The 11891-nt window shown below is 43.7% G+C and overlaps 1 protein-coding gene across 1 annotated transcript in view; it reads right to left on the minus strand.

Annotated features, from left to right (window-relative positions):
- eml4 (EMAP like 4) overlaps positions 1-11688 on the minus strand; it is a 422596-nt gene extending 410908 nt beyond the window's left edge. The window contains exon 1 of the mRNA XM_078229709.1: positions 11581-11688. The gene's annotated coding sequence lies outside the window, so the exon portion shown is untranslated. The remainder of the gene's footprint in view (positions 1-11580) is intronic.
- Positions 11689-11891: the final 203 nt, after the last annotated feature.

Consider the following 11891-nt stretch of genomic DNA (forward strand, 5'->3'; position numbering starts at 1 on the left):
AGGGCCTGGGTGGGATTGTGGTCGGTGCAGACTCGATGGGCCGAATGGCCTCTTTCTGTGCTGTAGGGTTTCTATGACCAGATTCAAAGTACAAGGGCTCCCAGGTGAGATGTGCTCTACTTACGTCGGAAGCTTGTGTTGTGGACACAAAATTAAAGATTTAAGTGCAGCAATACTTGTATCCTTTACCCTCCAAAACACGCATTAATGAAAGAACTAAAAAGTTGTCTCAGTTTGCAGCATGCAAGCTCAGTCAAGCTGCGCCAGGTCATGTGGTAACTCTCTGTGGCACCATATTTACCCATATGTTTAAAGTTGATAAAGTTGTGTACTCTTATCTTGGTAATCTTTCAAATGCTGCCAAAACTCTTTCTTATTTGTTTCCGTAAAGCCCTTCGTCTTCTGAACTTCAAATGCAGCATATTTTATAAACACAGTGCGGCTGTTGAGTGTTCTTTCTTCCTTCATCAGGCTTCCAGCAGTATGCAATTTAATGAGTTAAATAGCAACGCCATCACTCTATAACTGGTGTTACACAGGAGACCCTGTTTAATCAGTCAGTAAGTTCCAGCTCCTTGTCTGGTCTGGGCTAAGAGCTTGTGGGCGCATTCAGATGAGTTGACATCAAAAAGCTGCACAAGGTCACCCTTGTTAACATCTTTTTCCCCTTTTTTTTGGGATGCGTATGCCATTGACATGGCCAGCATTTGTTGCTCATCTCTAATTGTCCTTGATAAGGTGGCAATGAGTTGTTTTCGTGCATCCCATTTAGTGTAGGTACAATCACAGTGCTGTTAGGTAGGGCATTCCAGGATTTTGACCCAGCAACAGTGAAGGAATGGCAATGTAGTTCCAATTCAGGAAGGTATGAGGCTTAGGAGAAAACTGGCAGGTGATGGTGTTCCCAAGCATCTGCTGCCCACATCCTTCTATACGGTAGATGTTTCAGGCCTGGAGGTGCTGTCAAAGGAAAATTGGTGAATTACTGCAGTGCATCTTGTATATGATAGAAAATGCTGGCAGTGTGGGCTGGTGATGGAGGGAGTGAATGTTTAAGATGGTGATGGGGTGCTGAACAGACAGGCTGCTTTGTCTTGGATGGTGTCGCGCTTCTTGATGGTTGGTGGAGCTGCACTCATCCAGGCAAGTGGAGAGTATTCCATCACACTTCTGATTTGTGCCTTGCAGACGGTGGACAAGCTTTGGGGAGTCAGGAGATGAGTTAATCAATGCGGAATTCCCAACCTCTGACCTGCTCTGGTAACCACAGTATTTAAAATAGATGATATTCAGCACAAGTAAATCACAGTATGTCTTCGCTGAGGTTGGAAAATCAGCTCTAACATTGCATCCAATATCATTCAACAAACTTTCAATGCTTTTCGTTGTGTCCATCTAGGTCTGTGAGAAAGGGTTTGCATTAATAATGATCTCATTCATTCTTTTGTTCTGCCAAAGATATTTCCACAGATTGGATTTCTGCATTTTTCAAAAATCCTACTTAATTATTTCTCAGACACTCCATATCAAAATATTCATGCATTTGAATAAGAACCTGTTTTTATAATAGTGAACTCCAATTACATCAGCTGACTACTCTGGCTCTGCTACTGTCACAAGATCTCAGCACTCAATGACAAGACCTTGAGTTCCAGCCAGATAGTCACCGCTTACCATTAGCTCATCAAATTATGGCTTCTTCAGACAAGATCACCTCTCAGATGGTTCACTCAATTATCAGTAATAGTGTAGGCTTTATAACTGAAACCACTTGTGAAAATAAAATAGCTTAATAACCTTTGATTGATATTTAAGCCATCAGTCAATAAAATAAAGGAACGTTTTGAACTTTCATTCCACGCAGTCTTTCCTCATTGAGTGAGGTTTGCTAATAATGGTCCTCTGTTACTGCAGGGAAAAAATTTCACAATTTCAATGCGTAGTTCTCTGCAGAACAAACATGTGTAAGGTATGATCATGAAAGTTGACTTTGACAATTACCTTGGCTGAATTTTAATGAATCCTAATCCATTTGAAAACATTTTGTGATACAGATGAGTTTCAAGTCTGTCAATCAATTTTGTGACACATAGGACAATGGATTAACACCATTTCAGTGAGATTGGATGGGTTGCCATTTCATGCCTGGAAGCATGATATAATAATGATACTCAGCAGTATGAGCTACTGCAGCTGGCACTCTGTTGTTTATGAGAATGCAAGTCACTACCACCCTCAATATTTTTTGGGCTCCTTCCAGTCCACAGCAATCTGTAACCATTGCCTGCATCAAGTAGGTGACTAATAACCCCTTTACAAAGGTCAACCAGTATAATATGTCTTCCATTGAAATGTGCTATCAGCAAGAAAGGCTGGTGAAGTTTGCAAACATGATGATGGTGATGGAGTTTCTTGTCGAATCAGTGGATGAGTCTCAGCAACTAAAGGCAGGCCAATGGAGACAGCCTAATCCCGGACACACACATACATCTACACATATAACCTTGAAACCCGATGAGGTGGATAAACAAGTTACTTTGTGTGCTTGGTGTACGGCAGGTAGGTATCACTTGTCAGTGCCTTTCATTTCCTAGGTACAGAACGTGATTGATTTTACCCACATTGCTATTTAGGATTTTGCCAATGACTATAGAAGCATCCTAAAGGCAAAAGCCTTTAATAAAATAATCAACAAATGGTACAAAATTATAATGGCGCATACAAAGACATGAAATTAAATTATCAAGCAGGTGGTAATCTATAGGACATTTCTTCTCTGATTTCAGTCTTGTTCAATAACTCGGATAGGGTGCTCTCATTGTGGCTTCATCATGGTAAATGGGAGGCTGCGGGTGCTTGAATGAGGGCTTCTTAGCTGCTGCAGACTGAACTCTAAGGTCTTGGCCTGAGAAGGCCTGATTGCAGAGACTTGCCACTTTCTTTTTATTAATTCGTGGGATATAGGCATTACTGATTGGCTCGCATTCATTGTTCATCTCTAGTTGCCCTTGAACTGAGTGGCTTGCTCGGACGTTTCAGAGGACAGTTGAGAGTCAACCAATTCTGGGGCAATTTAGGTCCTGTAAGAAGTCTCACAACACCAGGTTAAAGTCCAACAGGTTTATTTGGTAGCACAAGCCACTAGCTTTCAGAATGCTGCTCCTTCATCAGACTCACCTGAAAGAAATCTTAGAATCTTAGAAATCCTACAGCACAGAAAGAGGCCATTCGACCCATCGAGTCTGCACCGACCACAATCCCACCCAGGCCCTACCCCCATATCCCTACATATTTACCCACTAATCCCTCTAACCTACGCATCCCAGGACACTAAGGGCAATTTTAACATGGCCAATCAACCTAACCCACACATCTTTGGACTGTGGGAGGAAACCGGAGCACCCGGAGGAAACCCACGCAGACACGAGGAGAATGTGCAAACTCCACACAGACAGTGACCCAAGCAGGGAATCGAACCCAGGTCCCTGGAGCTGTGAAGCAGCAGTGCTAACCACTGTGCTACCGTGCCGCTTGTGGCTTGTGCTACCAAATAAACCTGTTGGACTTTAACCTGGTGTTGTGAGACTTCTTACTGTGCCCATCCCAGTCCAACGCCGGCATCTCCACATCATGGCAATTTAGGTTGGCAGAATTCCTCTTGCAGAGGGTCAGTATAGATATGAAAGCCTGAATGGTCTCCATCTGTGCTGTAACCATTCTTTAATCGAAGATTCTAAAAAGGAGACAGATACCTACTTCATCATGCGATTTTAACTCTCATGTCTGGTGGCTCAGCACTTCCACTGATCTGCAGATAAGTAATCTATGGGAAGTATACAGTGACACAAATTAAATCATTATCTGTGGGTCTCCAGCTTTCCATGACAGAGGTCTCCAGAGCCTGTATTTTGCCAGCGTGAACATTCATGGCTGATGCCATAAACATCTGGAAAATGGGCACGGCTGTATCTTCTCAGAGAGGACCACATATGTGATGGTGGAGCACAGAATGCTGATGCCATACACTAGAATTTCATACAAGTTAGAAGCTGGCTCCATCATACTCTCCACCATGGTATCGAAGACAGGTCAATGTATTCTTTAGGCTGCACAGAAATAATTCTTCTTTCAAAGACTGGGCCCGATATTCTGCACCTCTATTCTCTTCAGCAGAGCAATAAAATGCAAACTCACCCTGCAGTGAACTATTTGCAGGACCATCCTTTAAGCACCTATTCCTGCTCCCTTGTGCTCAGTCACCCACCCTCTTGTTTAGTATCAGAGGTGCTGTTTCCATGCTGGAGGGTAAGTGAGAATCTTTGAGAATATGGTTGCTTCTCCATCTGATCAATTGTAGGACCCAAGTCATCATATGGAGCTAAGAAAGAAAGGGCGCAGACTCAATCTGCAATTGAAAGACCAACTGCAAGACTGCCTGTTTGTTTGAGAACAGATAAAATAACCAATCAAGCACCCTGTGCAGTTGGTCACCAACCTTCCCAACTTCAATGCGATACAAAGTTTCTCTGGCAATTATATCTAAGTCAACTTCCTTCATTGGAGTGAGGGCATGTATCTTGGCTGAACATCCCCATCACAGCCTTTCCCACAATCTTCCACCCCACCTTGTCACACTCTGAGGACCATGTTTCTCTGCCTCCCCACTCTCCTCGCCCTTTCCCATCCTCTCTTGCCCTCCTCCAGATCTGACTCCCTCAGTGTTTTTGGCTTTCAACTTGCCCTGCAATGGAAGTGAGCTAATCTGTGGTGTTTGCAAAAGACTTGTGCAGATGTGTAAGACAGCTGTATATATTGTGCAGGCTGAAAAGCAGAAGTCCCAAATTATCAGCAAGAAGAGAATGTGGAATAATGTGCCTCTCATGAGAAGTCTGAACCCACTTAACAGAAATGCATTCTAGTTGTTGCGACGTAAAAGTGTGTGCATGTCTGAGGGAGCCGCAGGTGATGAGTATTAAATTTAAAGTTTACTTGTAAGTGTCACAAGTAGGCTTACATTAACACTGCAATGAAGTTACTGTGAAAATCCCCTAGTCACCACACTCCGGTGCCTGTTCGGGTACACTGAGGGAGAATTTAGCATGGCCAATGCACCTAAACAGCACGTCTTTCAGGTAGTGGGAGGAAACCCAAGCAGACATGGGGAGAATGTGCAGACTCCGCACAGACAGTGAATCAAGCTGGGAATCGAACCCGGGTCCCTGATACTGTGAGGCAGCAGTGCTTGCCACTGTGCCACCCGAGTATGATGGTTCAGTGTCATGTTGTCATTGAAAGAAGAGCATATGCAATGGGGGAGTAACAGGTTGTAATGCTTGTTGAACTACCTTCTCTGGATTAGGCTGTAGGCATTGACATTCTCTATCACCTCTTTGCAAGTCTCCTGGCTGGTCTGCTTGAGCAACCATCTGACCTCCTTCTGGCCACTCACCTGCCTCACTAAGACCTCCACAGCTGAAGGGGTGTTCCCTGGCATTCAAGTTTCATGCCAAGATTTAATGAGCCACAGAAATGAAGACATCTTTGCTTTAAGAGATGCAAGCCCACTTTAACTCTGCATCATGTCAACTGGATATCCCACCCTTGTTAAGGGGAAGCTGCTCTTTTGCCGGAGGTGCACTTGCCTGTAAAATTTACGGAAAAAATACGGGAAGATATTGAGAGGGGTTGAGAAAGTAAGAGACCTTGCATGTCCACAGGTGCTTGAAGGTGGTAGGCCAGGTAGATAAGGTGTTAAGAAGGCATATGCAATGTTTTCTGTTTTTGGGTAACGTATTGACTACAAATGCAGGGATGTAATGAAGGAACTGTATCAATGCTTGTACGGTCACAGCTACAGTTTTGTGGACAGTTCCGATTACCACATTACAGGAAGGACAGAAAGTGCAGAGGAGATTTACAAGAATGTTGCCAGGGCTTGAACATTGCAGCAATGAGGAGAGATTGGATAGGCTAGAGTTGTTTTTCTTAGAACAGAGGAGGCCGAAGGATGACCTAATTGAGGTGTACAAAATTATGAGGCGGGAGTGGGTGGGGGGTAGCTGAGGGACCAATTGCCATAGATTTAAGGTGATTGGTCAAAAGTTTAAAGGGGACATGAGGAAAAACTTTTTCATCCGTAGAGTGGTGGACAACTGGAATTCACTGCCTAAGTTGGTGGTTGAGGCTAAAACACTCAACTCATTTAAAAGAAACCTGGATCTGCATCTGAAGTGCTGTAACCTGAAAGGCTACGGACCGGGTGTTGGAAAATAGGATTAAATTGAAAGGCTAGTTTCTTCTTTCTCTTTTTAGGCCAGTGCAGACATGATGGGCTGAATGGTCATTTTCTGTACCATAACTTTTTTTATGGTTCGATGGTTAAAAGAGATTGTATGCTATCCATGAAAATTGTCTCAGTATATTGGAGATGACCATTGAGGATAGAAAATGATTCACAATGACTTTGGAATATTGCAATCAATGAAAAGCACATTACTACAATCCTCTTCCACTGCTGTTCCAGACAGTTAATAGATCTGCCATGTGCCATGGTGCCTTATTAGTACAATGAGCCAAACGGAAAAATAATATTGATGTTCCTATTTTTGGTTTGGAAAAGAATCAAGATGGAATAATAAAAGAATTCTTATTCGTTAGTGCACCAGAGTTTCATGCTGACAATTGGAACAGGACGCAAAGTCCTTGGACATTATGGGACACATCATTCCACCACTGAGAACATTGGGTTTGTCTATAATGCTAAGAATTTCCCATGTTGCCCTATTAATGTAATTTACATTCTTAAGTTAGAATAAAAAGCACCAATAAAAGATATCAGATTCTACAATAAGATATACAGAAGGTTTGTCTTGGTTCATAACCAGGTAGTTAAATTAGAATTTAACTTTACTTCTGTAACGTTCTTACGGAAAATCCAGCACTTGCTTCAGTAAATTCTAAACACTTCAATGTGTTTAGTTGGGGGCGACAATGTGGCGCAGTGGCTAGCACTGCTACCTCACAGGGTAAGGGACCAGAGTTCAACTCCCGCCTTGGGTCACTGTCTGTGTGGAGTCTGCACGTTCTCCCCATGTCTGCATGGGTTTCCTCTGGGTGCTCTGGTTTCCTCCCACTGTCCAAAAGATGTGTTGGTTAGGTGCATCAGCCATGCTAAATTGTCCCTCAGTGTACCCGAGCTGGCGCTGGAGTGTGGCGACTCGGGGATTATCACAGTAACTTCATTGCAATGTTAATGTAAGCCTACTTGTGACACTAATAAATAAACTTTAAGTTGCCTGAATCTCTATTTCTCTTACAAGGAATGGAACCAGCAATCTACTGCTGTTCTGGCAGTCTTACCACATGCACAGTGCTGACGTCAGTGGAAGGGGCCCTTCCAGCAGGGATCCGATCTCAAAGGTAGGGAGAGTGGGGGATGTTGGAGATTAAAATCTTTTTTATTCAACTTGTAACAGATCCCTTGAAGCAACAGACTGCTGGGGACAGCCTTTTCCCTGCATCTCCCCAGGCTGTGAATCAATGGCTGAAATTTTTGGCCTCTTTGGCTTGGTGAAAAAATGAAAAAAAAGTACTGGCAAAAATAATGGGACTGGAAGTGGATAAACCCCTGAACCTAGTGATCTACATCCAAGAGTGTTGAAAGAGGTGGCTATAAAGATAATGGATGCATCGGTTGTCATTTTCAAATATACTATAGATTTTGGAACAGTTCCTGCAGGTTGGAAGATAGACAACGCAACCCCACCACTTAAGAAAGGAGGGAGAGAGAAAATGGGCAACTACAGATCTGTTAACCTGACATCAGCAGTGGGAAAATGCTCGAATCTATTATGAAGAATGTGAGAACTGAACACTGAGGAAATAATGATCGAATTGAGTAGAGTCAACATGGATTTATGAAAGCAGAATAATGTTTGGCAAACCTTTTGGAGTTTTTTGATGAGCCAATGTAACTAGCAGAATAGACAAGGGGGAACCAGTAAAGGGTATTCTATCTGGACTTTCAGAAGGCTTTGATAGAATTCTACACAGGTTACTAAGCAAATTTAAAGCACATCGGATTGGGGCAAAAGTACAGGCATGGATTGAGACTTGGTTAATGGCTAGAAAACAGAAAATAGGAATAAATATGTCATTCTCAGGTTGGTAGTGGGATACGGTAAGGATCAGTGCTAGTCTCAATCTACATCAATGATTTGGATGTGGGAAGCAAATGTAATACTTCCAAATTTGCCGATGACACAAAACTCGGTGGATATGTAAGTTGTAAGGAGGATGCCAAGAAGTTTCAGGAGAACTTAGACTAGGTATGAACATGGCAGATGGAATATAATGTAGAAAAAAGTGGAAGTTATCCGCTTTGGTAGGAAAAACGGAATTGCAGAATATTTCTTAAAATGGTAGGAGTTTGGGAAGTGTTGATGTCCAAAGAAGCTGGGTATCCTTGTTCATAAGTCATTGAAAGCTAACATATAGGAAGGCAATCTTTGCCAGATGTGTGGAGTCTCCTGTAGCTGTACTGCCCCCCCCCCCATTATTTACTTACCATTCCTTTTAAAGCTACGGGGATTTGTTTTAAGGCTCACTCTTGATGGATTTGATGGAACAGGACAAAGAAGACCATAAATAAGATGCCAGGGAAATCAGACAAATTACTCTTGCAGCCATATCTATGGGCTGAATCTGCACCAACTCTCCAAAAGAGCATCTTACCCAAGCCCACCCAACCACCCCCCCTCCACCTTATACCCATAAAACCAAGCATTTATCATGGCTAATCCACCTAACATGCACATCTTTGTACTGTGGGAGGAAACCTGAGCACCCAGAGGAAACCCACGCACACATGGGGAACGTGCAAACTCCACACAGACCCAAGGCTGGAATTGAACCCGGATCCCCGGCGCTATGAGGCAGTAAGGTTAACTGTGCTACCATGCCACCCCTTGTTTAATTGTCCAGCACCATTCATGACTGGAAGCGGCAGGTCTGCAGAACTTAGGTCTAATCCATTTGTTGGGAGAATGCTGCTTCTACTGTTTGGCATGCAAGTCATCCTGCATTTTAGCTTCACCAAGTTGATACCTCATGTTTTGGTGTGCCTGGTATTGCTCCTGGAATGCTGTCCTGAACTCCTCATTGAACCATGGTGAGTGGAGGGACAATACTTTGGATTTTGTGGGATACTTGGTCAACCCTTCTATTGAGTGGCAGGTTCAGGGTGTCCTGACTGAATTGGGGCAATCAAACATTGGTGATGTGGCTGTAGTGAGGCAGACACTGGCTAGTCCCATGTGACTGAGCTGTCCTCCCACTAACCTCACAAAATGTGAAGGGATGATCCTGAAAGAACCAGTGGAATTGTGGCTTGCAGATTTTCTGAGTTTTCTTGAGATGAAGATAGTTTTAAAAGCAGATCCAATAACCACCTACTGCTAGAATCACAACTATTATCTGAGCAAATTAATTGACATGCCACCAGATATTTGAGGTGAACCCTGATTGTGATATTGTTGCGAAAGAGGTTTCAGTTGTAATTTGCAGATTGAATATGTGTTCTGCTGTAGCATGGCTAAGCATTCAAGGAAATGCTCAGCTGTCCCCTTTATATGGATGTAAATATGAGGAAATGTGGAACAGACTGAAACTCGCTAAAGAGGGACTTGAGGCACCTCTTTAATACAGCAGAAACTGTTGGTTAGCCTTACCATAGCTAATTGTCATCATAAATACTGAGTGATGCCAACAGCATGGGTTCTGTTCCGGCTGAGGTTATTCATAAAGGCCCCGCTTTCGTACCCTTGCCCTTCACCTGAGGTGCGGTGATCCTCAGTTTAAATCACCACCAATCTACATTTTCTCTCAACAAGTGGGAAAGCAGCCTATGGTCATTTGGGACTATGGTGACTTTATCTTTTATAGTATGTGGCACTGTCAGTTCTTGCTATAAAAGTAAATGTTCGGAGCTTTTTTTTATTTATTCATGGGAGATGGGCGCCACTGGCTGGCCAGCATTTATTGCCCATCCCTAGTTGCCTTTGAGAAGGTGCTGGTGAGCTTCCTTCTTGAATCGCTACAGTCCATGTGCTGTGGGTTGACCCACAATTGCCATTGGGGAGGGAATTCCAGGATTTTGACTCAGCAACTGCAAAGGAACAGTGATATATTTCCAAGCCAGGATGGTGAGTGGCTTAAGAACATAGAACATAGAACATTACAGCGCAGAACAGGCCCTTCGGCCCACGATGTTGCACCGACCAGTTAAAAAAAAAACTGTGACCCTCCAACCTAAACCAATTTCTTTTCGTCCATGAACCTATCTACGGATCTCTTAAACGCCCCCAAACTAGGCGCATTTACTACTGATGCTGGCAGGGCATTCCAATCCCTCACCACCCTCTGGGTAAAGAACCTACCCCTGACATCGGTTCTATAACTACCCCCCCTCAATTTAAAGCCATGCCCCCTCGTGCTGGATTTCTCCATCAGAGGAAAAAGGCTATCACTATCCACCCTATCTAAACCTCTAATCATCTTATATGTTTCAATAAGATCCCCTCTTAGCCGCCGCCTTTCCAGCGAAAACAATCCCAAATCCCTCAGCCTCTCCTCATAGGATCTCCCCTCCATACCAGGCAACATCCTGGTAAACCTCCTCTGCACCCTCTCCAAAGCCTCCACATCCTTCCTGTAATGTGGGGACCAGAACTGCACACAGTACTCCAAGTGCGGCCGCACCAGAGTTGTGTACAGTTGCAACATAACGCTACGACTCCTAAATTCAATCCCCCTACCAATAAACGCCAAGACACCATATGCCTTCTTAACAACCTTATCTACTTGATTCCCAACTTTCAGGGATCTATGCACACATACACCTAGATCCCTCTGCTCCTCCACACTATTCAAAGTCCTCCCGTTAGCCCTATACTCAACACATCTGTTATTCCTACCAAAGTGAATTACCTCACACTTCTCCGCATTAAACTCCATCCGCCACCTCTCGGCCCAACTTTGCAACCTGTCTAAGTCTTCCTGCAAACTACGACACCCTTCCTCACTGTCTACCACACCACCGACTTTGGTGTCATCAGCAAATTTGCTAATCCACCCAACTATACCCTCATCCAGATCATTAATAAATATTACAAACAGCAGTGGCCCCAAAACAGATCCCTGAGGTACACCACTTGTAACCGCACTCCATGATGAATATTTACTATCAACCACCACCCTCTGTTTCCTATCCGCTAGCCAATTCCTGATCCAATTTCCTAGATCACCCCCAATCCCATACATCTGCATTTTCTGCAGAAGCCTACCATGGTGAACCTTATCAAACGCCTTACTAAAATCCATATATACCACGTCCACTGCCTTGCCCCCATCCACCTCCTTGGTCACTTTCTCAAAAAACTCAATAAGGTTAGTAAGGCACGACCTACCTGCCACAAAACCATGCTGACTGTCACCTATCAATTCATTACTCTCCAAATAACTATAAATCCTATCCCTTATAATTTTTTCCAACATCTTGCCGACAACAGAAGTGAGACTCACCGGTCTATAATTCCCGGGGAAGTCTCTGTTCCCCTTCTTAAACAATGGGACAACATTCGCTAACCTCCAATCTTCTGGTACTATACCAGAGGCCAACGACGACCTGAAGATCAGAGCCAGAGGCTCTGCAATCACTTCTCTTGCCTCCCAGAGAATCCTTGGATAAATCCCATCCGGACCAGGGGATTTATCTATTTTCAGACCCTCCAGAATATCCTGCACATCCTCCTTATCAACTGTAATACTGTCTATTCTACTCCCTTGCAACCCAGTGTCCTCCTCAGCTATATTCATGTCCCCTTGCGTGAACA

The sequence above is a fragment of the Mustelus asterias genome, chromosome 15, assembly GCF_964213995.1.
Source record: "Mustelus asterias chromosome 15, sMusAst1.hap1.1, whole genome shotgun sequence".
NCBI lineage: Eukaryota > Metazoa > Chordata > Chondrichthyes > Carcharhiniformes > Triakidae > Mustelus > Mustelus asterias.